The 12,894-nt window shown below is 46.8% G+C and overlaps 1 long non-coding RNA gene across 43 annotated transcripts in view; it reads right to left on the bottom strand.

Annotated features, from left to right (window-relative positions):
- Positions 1 to 10,946: 10,946 nt before the first annotated feature.
- LOC103348133 (uncharacterized) overlaps positions 10,947 to 12,894 on the bottom strand; it is a 263,711-nt gene continuing 261,763 nt past the window's right edge. For 41 of the 43 annotated variants that reach the window (XR_016235958.1, XR_011389549.2, XR_016235947.1 and 38 more), the window contains one exon: positions 10,947 to 12,252. This is a non-coding gene — a long non-coding RNA (uncharacterized LOC103348133). The remainder of the gene's footprint in view (positions 12,253 to 12,894) is intronic. The other 2 variants (XR_016235960.1, XR_016235930.1) reach the window with 2 other exon arrangements.

Here is a 12,894-nt window from a genome sequence, read left to right as displayed (position 1 = left end):
GGCACCCGGGAATCACTCTATAAGAACAGGGCCTGGAAGCATGTCTGGGTCTTTAAGGTTAAAAGTGGAGAGGAGAAGGGCCTCCTTGGTGGATAAGCCGTGTTGGCAGAGGCAGGAAGAATTAACAGGAATTCTCTGTTTATGCTAGGCTGACTAGTCAGTGGTTGTGGTAAGAGCCCTGAGCTGCCAGTCTCCTATGAACTCATTTCCAGGGCTGTGCAAATACTATGGTGAGCACAGCACTGGGGGACAGAGCACAGGCTCTGGTGGTGTCTTCTCCACGAAGCAGCCATCATCGAGCTGTGTGACCTAGGAGACGCAGCCTCGCAGTTTCAGGAGGGAGCCCACCTTTGCCACCTGTGCCACAGCCACAGATTGGGTGGCTGTGCTGACCCCCTGGAGCCCTCCATGTAAAGACTCAGTAGCAGGGCTGGCTCTGTGGCATAGTAGGTTAAGCCGCTGCCTGAGACATGGGCATCCCATATGGGAATACCAATGGGAGTCCCAACTGCTCCACTTCTGATCCAGCTCCCTGCTAATGCACCTGGGAAAGCAGCGGAGGACAGCCCAGGTGCTTGGGCCCCTACCACCCATGCGGGAAACTCGGATGAAACTCCTGGCTTCAGTCTGGGCCATCCCTGGCCATTGTGGCCATTTGGGAAGTGAACCAGCAGATGGAAGATCTCTCTCTCTCTCTCTCTCTCTCTCTCTCTCTAACTCTGCCTTTCAAATTAAAAAAAAAAATTTTTTTTGAATCTTAATGGAGAATGGGACTGGCCAGGGGAGAGGGAGGAGGTGGAGGGGTGGGAGTGTGGGTGAGAGGGAAGGTGTGGTGGGAAGAATAACTATATTCCCAAAGCTATACTTATGAAATTTGTATTCCTTAAAAATAAATTGTTTTAATTATTTAAATTTTTTTTAAAATTTAAGACTTAGCAGCAAACCTGCCAGGAGTCTGAGGCTTATGTCTGTGTCCCACTGGACATGTCCTAGGTCTCCTCTGCGTCCTGCTGCCCACCGCCCAGACCCTTTCTATGCACTCAATGGCATCTGTCAAGGAACAAATTCATGTCCTGAAAAAGGAAAGTTTCAAGAACCAAAGAGAAATAGGACTCGGTCCTCTACTACTTACCAGAGTGGAGTTCCTGCTAAAAACAACTCAAAGCACAGCCAGATTTAGGGATCTGACTTCATCCCTCTTGCAAAATACATTTCTGCTAAATAACAGTGATGCAATGTCATTTGAATCCTAACCATCTGACAGGCGCCCAAAGAAAGCACTCTCTACCCAGACCACAATGATGTTTCCTCTGATCTTTGTGTTTTCTTGTGTAAAATGAGACAAAAAGCCAGAAAGTTTTTAATATTGAGGCACATTTGCTTTAAGTTCTCTTCTTGTCTACACAAACTGAAATCCTGGTTTTGTGTCTGGGCTTAAGTGGGTATTTTTATCATCTATTCTTCAAATCCAAGATCCTAACATATATCTCTTTTCCAATTTTTTAAAAAAGATTTATTTATTTATTTATTTGAAAGTCAGAGTTATACAGAGAGAGGAGAGGCAGAGAGAGAGAGAGAGGTCGGTCTTCCATCTGATGGTTCACTCCCCAATTGGCCACAACTGCCAGAGCTGTGCTGATCCGAAACTAGGAGCCAGGTGCGTCTTCCGGGTCTCCCACGTAGGTGCAGGGGCTCAAGGACTTGGGCCATCTTCTACTACTATCCCAGGCCCATAGCAGAGAACTGGATTAGAAGTGGAGCAACTGGGTCTTGAACTGGCACCCATATGAGATGCCGATGTTTCAGGTCAGGGTATTAACCCACTGCACCACAGCGCTGGCCCCTCCAATTTCAACATCTCCACAACAGGTACGTGTGTTACAGCCAGGAGAATGCAGTAGTGTAATTGCAGGCATTTCTTTCTCAGTGCACACAAATGAATGGAGAGCAGACAACTGGTATACCTTAGTGATGAGGACAAGCAGTATGTCCGGGGACCACACCAGGTTTTCAAACTTGCACTTGCTCTACCCAACAATCATCTAAGTACCACTCCTGACTGGCACATGATAAAATGCAATGCCTGTAGTGTTAAGAAATTTTTGCTTCAGATTTCCTAGTATGTAGGAGAAAGAGTTAGGGTGTGGCTCTCATTACTATTGCTCAGTACATATTATCACACAATTTAACACTTATAAACCAAGGGCCGACTCTGTGGCACAGTAGGCTAAGCCTCTGCCTGCAGCGCCAGAATCCCAAATAGGGGTCAGTTTGGGTCCCAGTTGCTCCTCTTCCAATCCAGCTCTCTGTTATGATCTGGAAAAGCAGTAGAAAATGGCCCAGGCCGGCGCCGTGGCTCAACAGGCTAATCCTCCACCTCGCGGCGCCAGCACACCGGGTTCTAGTCCCGGTTGGGGTGCCGGATTCTGTCCCGGTTGCCCCTCTTCCAGGCCAGCTCTCTGCTATGGCCCGGGAGTGCAGTGGAGGATGGCCCAAGTGCTTGGGCCCTGCACCCACATGGGAGACCAGGAGAAGCACCTGGCTCCTGGCTTCGGATCAGCGCGATGTGCCGGCCGCAGTGTGCCGGCCGCAGCGGCCATTGGAGGGTGAACCAATGGCAAAAAGGAAGACCTTTCTCTCTGTCTCTCTCTCTCTCACTGTCCACTCTGCCTGTAAAGAAAGAAAGAAAGAAAGAAAGAAAGAAAGAAAGAAAGAAAGAAAGAAAGAAAGAAAGAAAATGGCCCAAGTATTTGGGTCCCTGCAGCTGCATGGGAGATTTGGAAGAAGCTCCTGGCTCCTGGCTTCGGATTAGCCGAGTTTCTGCCATTGTGGCCATTTGGGGAGTGAACCAGTGGATGGAAGATCCCTGTCTCTCCCTCTCTAACTCTACTTCTCAAATAAATAAATAAAATATTTTTTAAAAAAAGACTTATAAACCAGTCATCATTTCAAGTCATTCATGATTTTTAGGAGAGGCTTGGCTCAGTGGTTCTCACTTGGTTCTTCTTATGCCCTTGTGGTCAGCTATCAGCTGGGCCATGGTCATCTCATAGAAGAAAGGAGCATCAACCATTCGTGATGGCACCAGACAGCTGTCAGCTAGCGGAGGCTGCAGACCACAGCACCCAGCAGCAGCCTCGATAGCCTGATGGTCTCAGTGCTTCCCTCAGAACATGCATCCCAGGAAAGCCAGGCAAGGGGAAAGCAGATCCATGCTTCAATAGGAAGAACAGCAGGGAACAGCCATTTTATTCTCACAGTAGCACAGAGAGAAATCCAGATCTGAGGGATGCAAAGACCTTGTATTTGGGATTGCTTGTCTGTTCCCAGGAGCAAAGGGACAGGGTGGAGTTAATGTTATGGGGAGGATTTTTAAACACATGTAGGAGGACTCATCACATCAAATGCAGGTTGGTTTTCCATCTCTTCATTTTGGGACATTAAATACTTCTCCAGGGTTACTCTCATTCAGAAATTACCTGGAGAATTCCAGAAGTGGTTTCAGGGCAAATTTAGCAGGTGCACAAGAAACATCAGGTATAGAGCTTTGTCAGACATACCCTATTCCTAACTCAAAATGGCATTGTTTAAATACTTAGTGAGCACCCATAACAGAATGTTCTGGTTGCTGTAGATACCCTAATGAATAAAACAATATCTCTTTCTTAACTAGGCCTACAACCCATTAAAGGGTGCAAAACTGCAATAGTATCAGCAACTCAACAGTACTATGGATAATGACAGAAATCAGGGGAATGGAATGAGTTTGGGGGGGCGGGGTAGAGAAGGCCTCTCTGGGAGCTGATATCTGAGTAGACGCTAGCCTGTAGTGAGGAAATGAGCCAGGTAGGTATACAGGGGAAAGAGTGCTCCCAAAAAGGGCAGTATGGGTAAAGTCCCGAGGCCAGCTTCTACTCAGGTACGTATAGCCCACAGCAAGAAGGGGCGAACAAGGAAGAAAGTGCCTGCAAGGGTGGGCCTTGTAGGACATAGTAGGCTCATGGGAGTTTATCCTCAGTGAGTTGGGACTCCACAGGAGTGAGGACTTGGGGCAGAGGAGTCCTGTGATCTGGTTTACAGTTTAACAGATGCCCCTGGCTGCTGAGAGAGAGAGTGAAGAGTGGGGTAGAGAAAGGAAGACTGGTTAGGGGGCTCCTGTAATCATGTAGGCCCTTTTGTCATTGCTGGTAAAGGAAAGACGGAATGCACACTGGCCATCTGATCCTTTAACTCCATGAACAAGATGCATTTCCAAAGATTTCACCATTGTCCAAATTCAAGTACTACATCTACAGAAGTTGGCAATTTGGGGAGTGGAAGGTGAGGGAGACGCAGGCCATACCAGCTCCCGCACACACTGGCTGGGGACTGTGTGCCTAACTGAACATAAAGGGTAGAGATGCAGGCGTTCACCCCTTTCTTCCCACCCTCACCCCTTGGCAAGAAAGATGTGGGAAGATTCAGAAGTCGCTGGCTGGCTGCAAAGACCCTCTCAAAATGGAGCTCAAACACATTCTAGTAGCTTCTATAGAGACTGCCAGGAGAGACCCAGGCCCATTTGCATGGGCAAGTTTGGGTATTTTGGTGGGTCACTTGGTGACACGAGTTGGTAGTCACAGCCCCTCCTTCTCTGCAAGCCCACATTCTCTACAGGGCCTTTTCTGTCAAAAGGAAACCACCCCTGTGGCTGCTTTCAGACAGGCGTACGGGGGAGCTTCATGCTCCATGAGTCTTGGTAGTGAAAGGATTAACTTCTGCTTAAATATCACAAGTGTCTCAAAGACGGGACCTGAGGTGCACACCCAAGGCCCCAAAAGTGACTTCTCTTTTGATTTCATTTTGACAAGTGCATCTACAGCCACTTACTGGATGTCAGGCAATTTTCTAATCATTTTATAAAATATGGAGTCATTTAATGATCCTGATAACCATATTAGTAGGATTACTACCCTTCTTTCAATTTCAAAATGCATTTATTGAGCATTTTACAAATGAAGAAAGTGAGTCAGTTAGTTACTCTGTGACTCACTTTCTTCAAGGTCACATAGCAAAGCCAAGATCAGAATCAAGGCACTCTGGCTCCAGAATTTTCTCAACATAATTGTAATTATTTTAAAATGTATTTATCTGGGGCTGGCACTGTCATGCAGGGGTTAACCCACTGCCTGTGATGCTGCTGGCATCTCGTATGAGCGCAGGTTCTAGACCCAGCAATTCCACTTCCAGGCCAGCCCCTTGCTCAGGTGCCTGGGAAAGCCGCAGATGATGGCTCCAGTACCTGGGCCCCTGCCATTCACATGGAGACCTGTATGGAGTGCCAGGCTCCTGGCTTCAGCCTGGCCCAAATCTGGCTGTTGCAGCCATTTGGGAACTCAACCAATGGACAGAAGCAAGCTGTCTCTCCCCCTCCCACCCTCCTCTGCCACGCGCGCTCTCTCTGCCACCCCCCGTAACTGTTCCTTTAAAATAAATATTTTTAAAAGCTCATTTACTTATTTTTATTTATTCAAAAGGCAGTGTGACACACACACACACACACACACACACAGAGAGATTCCATCCACTAGTTTATCCCTCAACTGCCCACAATAGCCAGAGCTGGGACAGGCTAAAATCAGGAGCTAGGAGCTTCATCTGGGCCTTCCACATGGGTGGCAGGGGCCCAGGTACACATGCCTCCCATGTTGTGCATTAGCAGGAAGTTGGATTGGAAGTAGAACCAGGACTTGATCCTAGGCACTCTAGTATGAGATGTGAGTAACCCTGGTGGTGGCTAAATCCATGGCGTCACAATGCCCATCCCCAACTCTAGAATTTGGGCTTTTGGGCACCATGCTAAGCTACCCAGACCCGTGTTTTGGTGGAAATCTGTACACCTATTAGAAATGTTTCCAGCTGCAAGTAAAGAACAACCCAGTTTAGGGTGGCTTCCAACAAAGAGGATTGCGTCCTGTAGCGAGAAGTCTGGAGGGAGTCTGCTGTCTTGCACTGATAGGAATGAGACAGCTCACCAGCGCTGTCAAAGATCCACCTCTTTCTTCTTTTCCGTACTGGTCTCCTTCTGTTGGCTCATCTCATGCTTACAAGATGGCTGCTACAATTCAGATATCATAAATGCCAATCGACACAACTTGTACCCCGTAAATCTGTGCCATTACTGCGTCAATTAATTAAATGAAACTAGGAAAAATGTACCAGAAAACTCTTAAACTCAACAATCAAACAATCCAATTTTAAAAATCAGAAAAAGACCCAAAAAGAAGATAGGCAGATCACAAATAAAGTTAATGTATGAAGAGATGTTCCACATGTCATCAGGAAAATGCAAACTGAAACAACGAGATGCCAGTACAAACCTATTACAAACGGACAAAATCCAAAACATTAACAACACCCAGTGCTGGTGAGGTTTTGTAGCAAACTGTTGGTGGGAAAGCACACATGTTAGCTTCATTCATTATTGCAAAAACCTGGAAGAAACCAAGATGCAGGGTGTGAATGAATCAATCAGCTATGGTACAGAAGACTGCCAAGTACTGAGACAATGACGATCAGGCCTTGGAACTACTTGGAGGAATCTTAAATGCAGATGACTAAGCGAGAGAAGCTTGTAGCTTGTATAAAAACCTAACATTGTATATGATTCCAACTATGTGACTACCTGGAAAAGACAAAACTACGGAGACTTTAAGCTATCAGTGGTGGCTGTCAGAGGTTAGGAGGGAGGGAGGGATAAACAGATGTTGTCTATCTGGATGATACTGGAATGGTGGCTAATACTAAACATTTATTAACACCCACAGAACCATACGGCACAGGGAGGAGAACCCAATGTGAACTAAGGACTCTGGCCATCATGTGTCAATACTGGGTCATAAATTATGACAACTGTGCCACATTCATGCAAGGGGCTAATCACAGGTATGGGGGAAGGGAGAGGGAGCAAGGCGGAACTCTACTTTTAACTCCACTTTTTTATAAACCTACAACAGCTCAAAAAATTAGTCTATTAATTAAATACATATATACAGCTTAACAACATTCATACTCACTGATTCAATGTTTCCACTAAACAAGATTCTTTTGAGATAAGGGAACATACTAGAAGGAAAACTTCATTTACAGAAGATGAAAAAATCAGCATCCTATAGTTAGTTCCTTACTAACAGCCACAGAGACAAAAGCAGATTTCAAAGTGGGATTTGAAAAGCTTGTGGAAAAACACACACAATGCTGGTGGAAACACACAATGGAGAAAAGGCAAAAAATCACCTTAAAGTAATAACTATGTGAAAGAAAAGAACTGTATAAAGTGACACAAGTGGATTATAGCACATCCTTAATGACACATTGCTCTTATGTTACCAACAGTCATGAGATCATGGACAACTTTTTAATTCTTTCTTCTAATGTGCTTTCCATACCTCCAGTTGGCTTCTGCCTCTGTGGATTCAACCATCTTGGATTGAAAATATTTTAAAAAGAAATTGCACCTGTTTGGAACATGCACAGACTTGTCCCCTTGTCATTACTCCCTAAACAAAACAGCACAGCAACCACTTAAAAAGCCATTACATTATATTAGGTATTTTAAGTAATGAGGCAATGATTTAAGTACACAGAAGGATTGCAGAGGTTATATGCAAATACTGCATCATTTATATAAGGTACTGCAGCATCCACTGACTGAGATCTTTGGGGTGACATAGTACCAAGCCGCCATGGACATTGAGGGATGACAGTATATATATAAAAGATCTACTGATCCCATAGTGAGGGGAGAAAAGACAAGAGTAAGGGGAGAAGCTGGACAGCTAACAAGCCTTGCACCCCATCCGCCTCCTCCACCACCATTTCCTGGGAGCTTACTGCAAAGAGGTCGCTGTCGTCAGTTCTTTAAGGTCCAACTCCTTTGGGGTAACTCACTCAGGGTTGCAAAGCCTGATGATATGGGGATGTTTAGGGGCAACCAGAGCATTTGCCCCTTGAAGCAGTGTTGTGTCGTCACCGGAGGAACTTGGAGCATACAAAGATAAAAGGTAGACAGAAACTCAAAGAGCAGGTGAGCAGGCTGAGAATCTACTCGCTCCCTTACCCACCCACCAAGCCATCATTTATGGCCTCTTTACAAAAGGACAAGCACTGGAGATGCACACGTGAATTAATGAAATATCTAGCCTTTAGGAACTCGGGCTGGCACTGTGGGTAAAGCGATGCTGGCATCCTGTGTGGGCACTAGTTCAAGTCCCTGCACTCCCTGCTAATGTGCCTAGGAAAAGCAGTGAAAAATGGCTCAAGTGCTTGGGCCCTTGCACCCAAGTGGGAGACCCAGAAGCTGCTCCTGGCTTCTGGCTTAGGTCTGGTCAGTGGCGATTTTAGGAGTGAACCAGCGAATGGAAGATCTTTCTCTCTCCCTCTCTCTCCCCCTCCCTCCCTCTCTGTAACACTTTCAAATAAATCTTGAAAAAAAAAAAAAAAAAAAAAGAACCCTCAGTGTAGCCTCCCGAGAATGGAAAGTTATGCTCACTGGAGAAGAGGCCAGGATGACAGGTGGGAACCAGACTCTGCCATCAGCCCTGGACGTCATCACCTTCTGCCCCCTCCACTGTGCTGCACCTGGAGGGCAGAAAGCATCCACAACCCTCTGTTGCCCGTGCTTGTGCAGTTAAGCTGACTTGGGGTCAGGGAATTCGGTTCTCATGCTACCCCTGCCCAGCCCCACAAGATCAAGCATTCAGATCAAGTACTGTGAATCACAAGTCAGGCTGACTCATTGCTTGAAGTCTGCACCCTGAATGAGAACAGTATTGACGGCTTGGAGGAGGATCAAATACAGGGAGAGACAATGCAACCTACGTTGCCCCAGTCCGCCACAAACCTGATTTGCAAGCATCTTAGAAAAATGAAGAATGCAGTTGCTAAAACCTTTGCCGTGAGCGAGGGGGTGAGGTCGGTGAGTGGAACAACTCACCATTCTTTCTGCTTTCTAACTCATTTACCACGTATACCTCGTCAGTCATATTCTTTCTACTCCCTATGCTGTTTTTATTTTGGTTAATGTGAACCATACCCACTATGGACTTGGGGAAGCTCAGTTAGATTCAGAACCTATAAAATCAGGCTTTTTTCCCACAGAGGGAAGGGAGGAAACAGGTAAAGAACCTGCTGTGGAGTGGCTGTTTTATCTCATGAAGACCCAGCAGGGCAGGAAGTGGAGGCTGCTGGGGGAGGTTAAGCCACTCGCCCCAAGGAGCTCAGCCACCGAACAGGACCAGAGACTCTGGCTGGCCCCATTCCCGTACGCAGGTACTCAACTGGGAAACCCTTCTTAACCAAAGGGGTCTACAGGAACAGAAGCCCACCGAAAACAAAGTGTGAGGTCCAGGAAAGCCAAACCCACCGAGACTGGCAAGCCAGGGCTCCCACAGACCTTTCACAACCATTAACTCTGACCTTTCACGAGCAGAATCTCGCTGGGTCTCCAGACCAATGTGTGATGCTAAACCAAGGGGCTGGAACTCACAGCACATGGGAAATCCTGACTGAGACCCTCAGGAAACCACTGGCATCTGAATCAGGTCCTGTGACCCTTGTGGCCCTGCGCCCCACAGCAGGGGAATACCCTTTGTCCTCACCTCAACCCTGCCACACAGCCCCACGACTCAGGGGAGAAAATGCCACCTTTGAATCATTGCTGCTCAGGACTCTCTGGAGGGCTCGGCCTGTGTCACCAGGGCCCAGAGCAGGTGCACAATGCTGCCATGAAACACCATTTCATGGAGTTTGGTGGTCCCTAAGAATGCCTCATCAATACATGAATCAACTCACAAGACAACCTGTGTGCAGCTGACAAGGCTCAGAAACAGCAGGTGAAACACACAAGATGGGTGTGGTTCAGACTTTTTGTTGTTGTTTTCATGAATACCTGGCTCATATGGAATCATGCTGTCAATAGAGGGAAACCCAGAGAAGGTTCTGTGTCCTGCCCAAGAACACACAGCTGGAATTAGACAAACCTGGAAGTGGGAATCAGGGACCCATAATCTCTTTACCCAATGCCATGCTGCTCAGAACAAAAAGATCAAGCAAAACAAAACACTCGTTTAAACTGAATGGCCAAGCAACAGGAAATGGGAGTGAAATCCAAAGGTGGGTGATCATGGCTCTTTGTGACATCATCTCAGCCGAGAACTCTGGGCAGCAGCTCTACCAGGAATCGCCTTTCCCACTCCAACAGTGGAGGGAGTGCTAACAATACCGGCTCTGGATCAAAGCAAGTGACAACTGCAGGCTCTATTATTCAGGGTCTGAAATGAAAGAGGCTCACTGAGTCCATTGTGCAGATGAGAAAAAAACAGTCAAGGGACAGGGGATGGTCCATCCAGGGAAACCGCGCAGGCAAAGGCAGGCCTGACGGTAGCCCCACCATCACCCTCCAGTTCTGTGAATTCCCGAAGTGCAGTACAATTCCCCGGATTTTGAGGACAAGGGGATTTAGTCCATCTGCCATCCCTTAGCATTTCACATAATTCTACCTGTCTAGCATAATCTCCAACACGGGTAGCTGACTTCGATGAAATGTGGCTACCAAAAGATAGTAGTGGATGTGCTTAGTTTGTCAACATCCACATGAGAAGGGATCTGGAAGTATGATGAATGGGAAATCAGAGAATTTATGCATTTCATCCAAAGAAAAGATAGCATACCCACCCAATGCAATAAAATGATGTAGCAGCCAACAAGGAGGCAGCTAATGTGCATAGCACTCCTTGATTTGTTGCTGAGTGGAGGAGGGTAAACTACAAAATACTGTTTATCACAGGTCTAGAAAAGACCATCAAGTGTGTTCATGCATGTGTGTGTGTATGCATAAATGCATTAGCAAGACGTGCAAGTCAAATGGTAACCAATGTTGCCTAAACAGAGACAGTGAGTAGACAAGGATATGGGATGGTAACCAAAAGGGACTTCTTTATTATTTGGAAAGTTTATTTTTTTCAGGTTGAATGTCATAAAATATTAACTACTAAAAAAATACAGAGAAAATAGAAAAAACTTAGATTGTAATGGTGCATGGTTATTCCTTCCCTATCTGAGCACCTACTATGTGCCAGGCATGGAACAAGGTGAAAAACGCGGCTCCACCAACAATACTTTGTTGTGAGAGAGGTTTATTTGCTTAGTAAGTGCTGTGCCTTGCGGCCCCCAGAAGTTCATATGTTAGAAACTCAGCACCCAAAGTCACATGCTGATGGTATCTGGAGGTGAAGCTTTTGGGAGGTGATTAGGTTGAGATGAGGTCATGAGGGTGGGGCTCCCACAAAGGCATCAGTGGCTCCGGAATGAGCCTAAATCAATCCTACTCCCCACAAATGTCCCAGTCTCGGGAATTCTGTTACTGCAGTAGAAAGCATCCCAACTCCACAAGCGTGCTGAGGGACATGACAAGTGCTCTGCTCAGAGAAGAAAACAGAGCCCAGGCAGAGAACAGAGACGGTGACGTCCACATCTCACGGGAGCTGCACTGGCCACAACAGGGTCCCCGGGGCATTCCGAGTGATCTGCCACCTTTGCCGATGGGCAAATCTTTCCCAGTTGTAATGGAATTTCCGTTGCCTTTGGTGACAGCTGGAGTTCACAAAGGAATGTCATAGGAGAAAGGACAGCTCACAGACATGGAGCCCCTTCGCACAGGAGTTAGTGTTGCTGCTTCTGAAAGCCGCGGGAGCATCCGCTGTCTTTATCAGTACATACGACTTACTTGGCTAGACTAGAAAAGGCCTCCACCAAAACTGCTATTTCGACTTGGGTTTCTAAAAATAACTCAGAAGACTGCAGTATGAGAGGAAGATGGCCACACACAGCTCCAGGGAGGAAAATATAAGCATTTGAGTTGAATTACCTAAGAGCTGAAATTGAGTGCAAATATCTCCTTGTAGCAACTGCTATGTAATTAGCCACCCTAATGGAATCCTTTCAAAACCAAGGCCATTCAACAAGGAAGTTTAATTGAAAATAAAATTTCCAGACTAACTATTCTGTCAAAAACACATTAAACGAAGATAGCTCAGCAGTGACCAAATCGCTGCTACAAAGTATTAAGTGCTATGAGAGACAGGGCTGTGTAGGGGGAAATGGTGGCAATTTTCCAGGCTCCTTTTTCACAGTTTCATGTGTCTTCTTGTCTCTTGGTTAAAGTCTTCAACTGTCTCTTGGTCGTCCTCACCTCTAGGGCTGGCGCATCGTACTCTCCTGCAAAGAAGGGACCCAGGATTAAAATCTCAGAGCTGAAGCATGCAAATGCCACCAGCCATCCAACCTGCTCATGCCCCACCCAAGGACACGTTCCACTGTGGAAGACCACGTCCATCCTGCACTGGCTCGCATGGGGTGACAGTGACTGGAAGCTGTCACTTCATACTGGGGCACTCATCTTTGCCACTCACCTTTAGCTGTGTCACTTCATCTGTGTCACTTAACCTCTCAAAGCAGCAGTGTTTTTCTTCTTAAACAAAAAGAGTTCTCTCTACATCTCCCAGATGGTCAAAAAAATGAAATGTGTGCGTGCTCAATGTGGTGCAAGGGCTAGAGAGTGGTACAGTGAGCAGCAGGGGGAAGGATCCTTCCTTCTAATCCAGCTGAGTGCCTGAACCACAGCCTAGATGTTGCCTGAGAGGCCAGGAGTGCAAAAGCTCAGCCTACACAGAAAAACTGATGGAGAATCGGCAGTGAATGGAGCGTTCCAGCAGATTTGTGTGTGATCCCAACTGATGCCTGGCTGGCCTGCCCCATCCCAAGGTGTGTGCTTATGCATCAGGTGACCGTATCAGGAAGAAGGAACGTCACCGCCGTGGGGGGGGGAAGCAGGTGTGGCACACGTCTGGAGAAGCACCC

This window comes from Oryctolagus cuniculus, chromosome 6 (assembly GCF_051225735.1).
Source record: "Oryctolagus cuniculus isolate XC-2025 breed Fujian yellow rabbit chromosome 6, ASM5122573v1, whole genome shotgun sequence".
NCBI classification, from domain to species: Eukaryota; Metazoa; Chordata; class Mammalia; order Lagomorpha; family Leporidae; genus Oryctolagus; species Oryctolagus cuniculus.
Note: the sequence above shows the minus strand (reverse complement) of the source record. Positions and strands in the feature narration are given on the sequence as shown.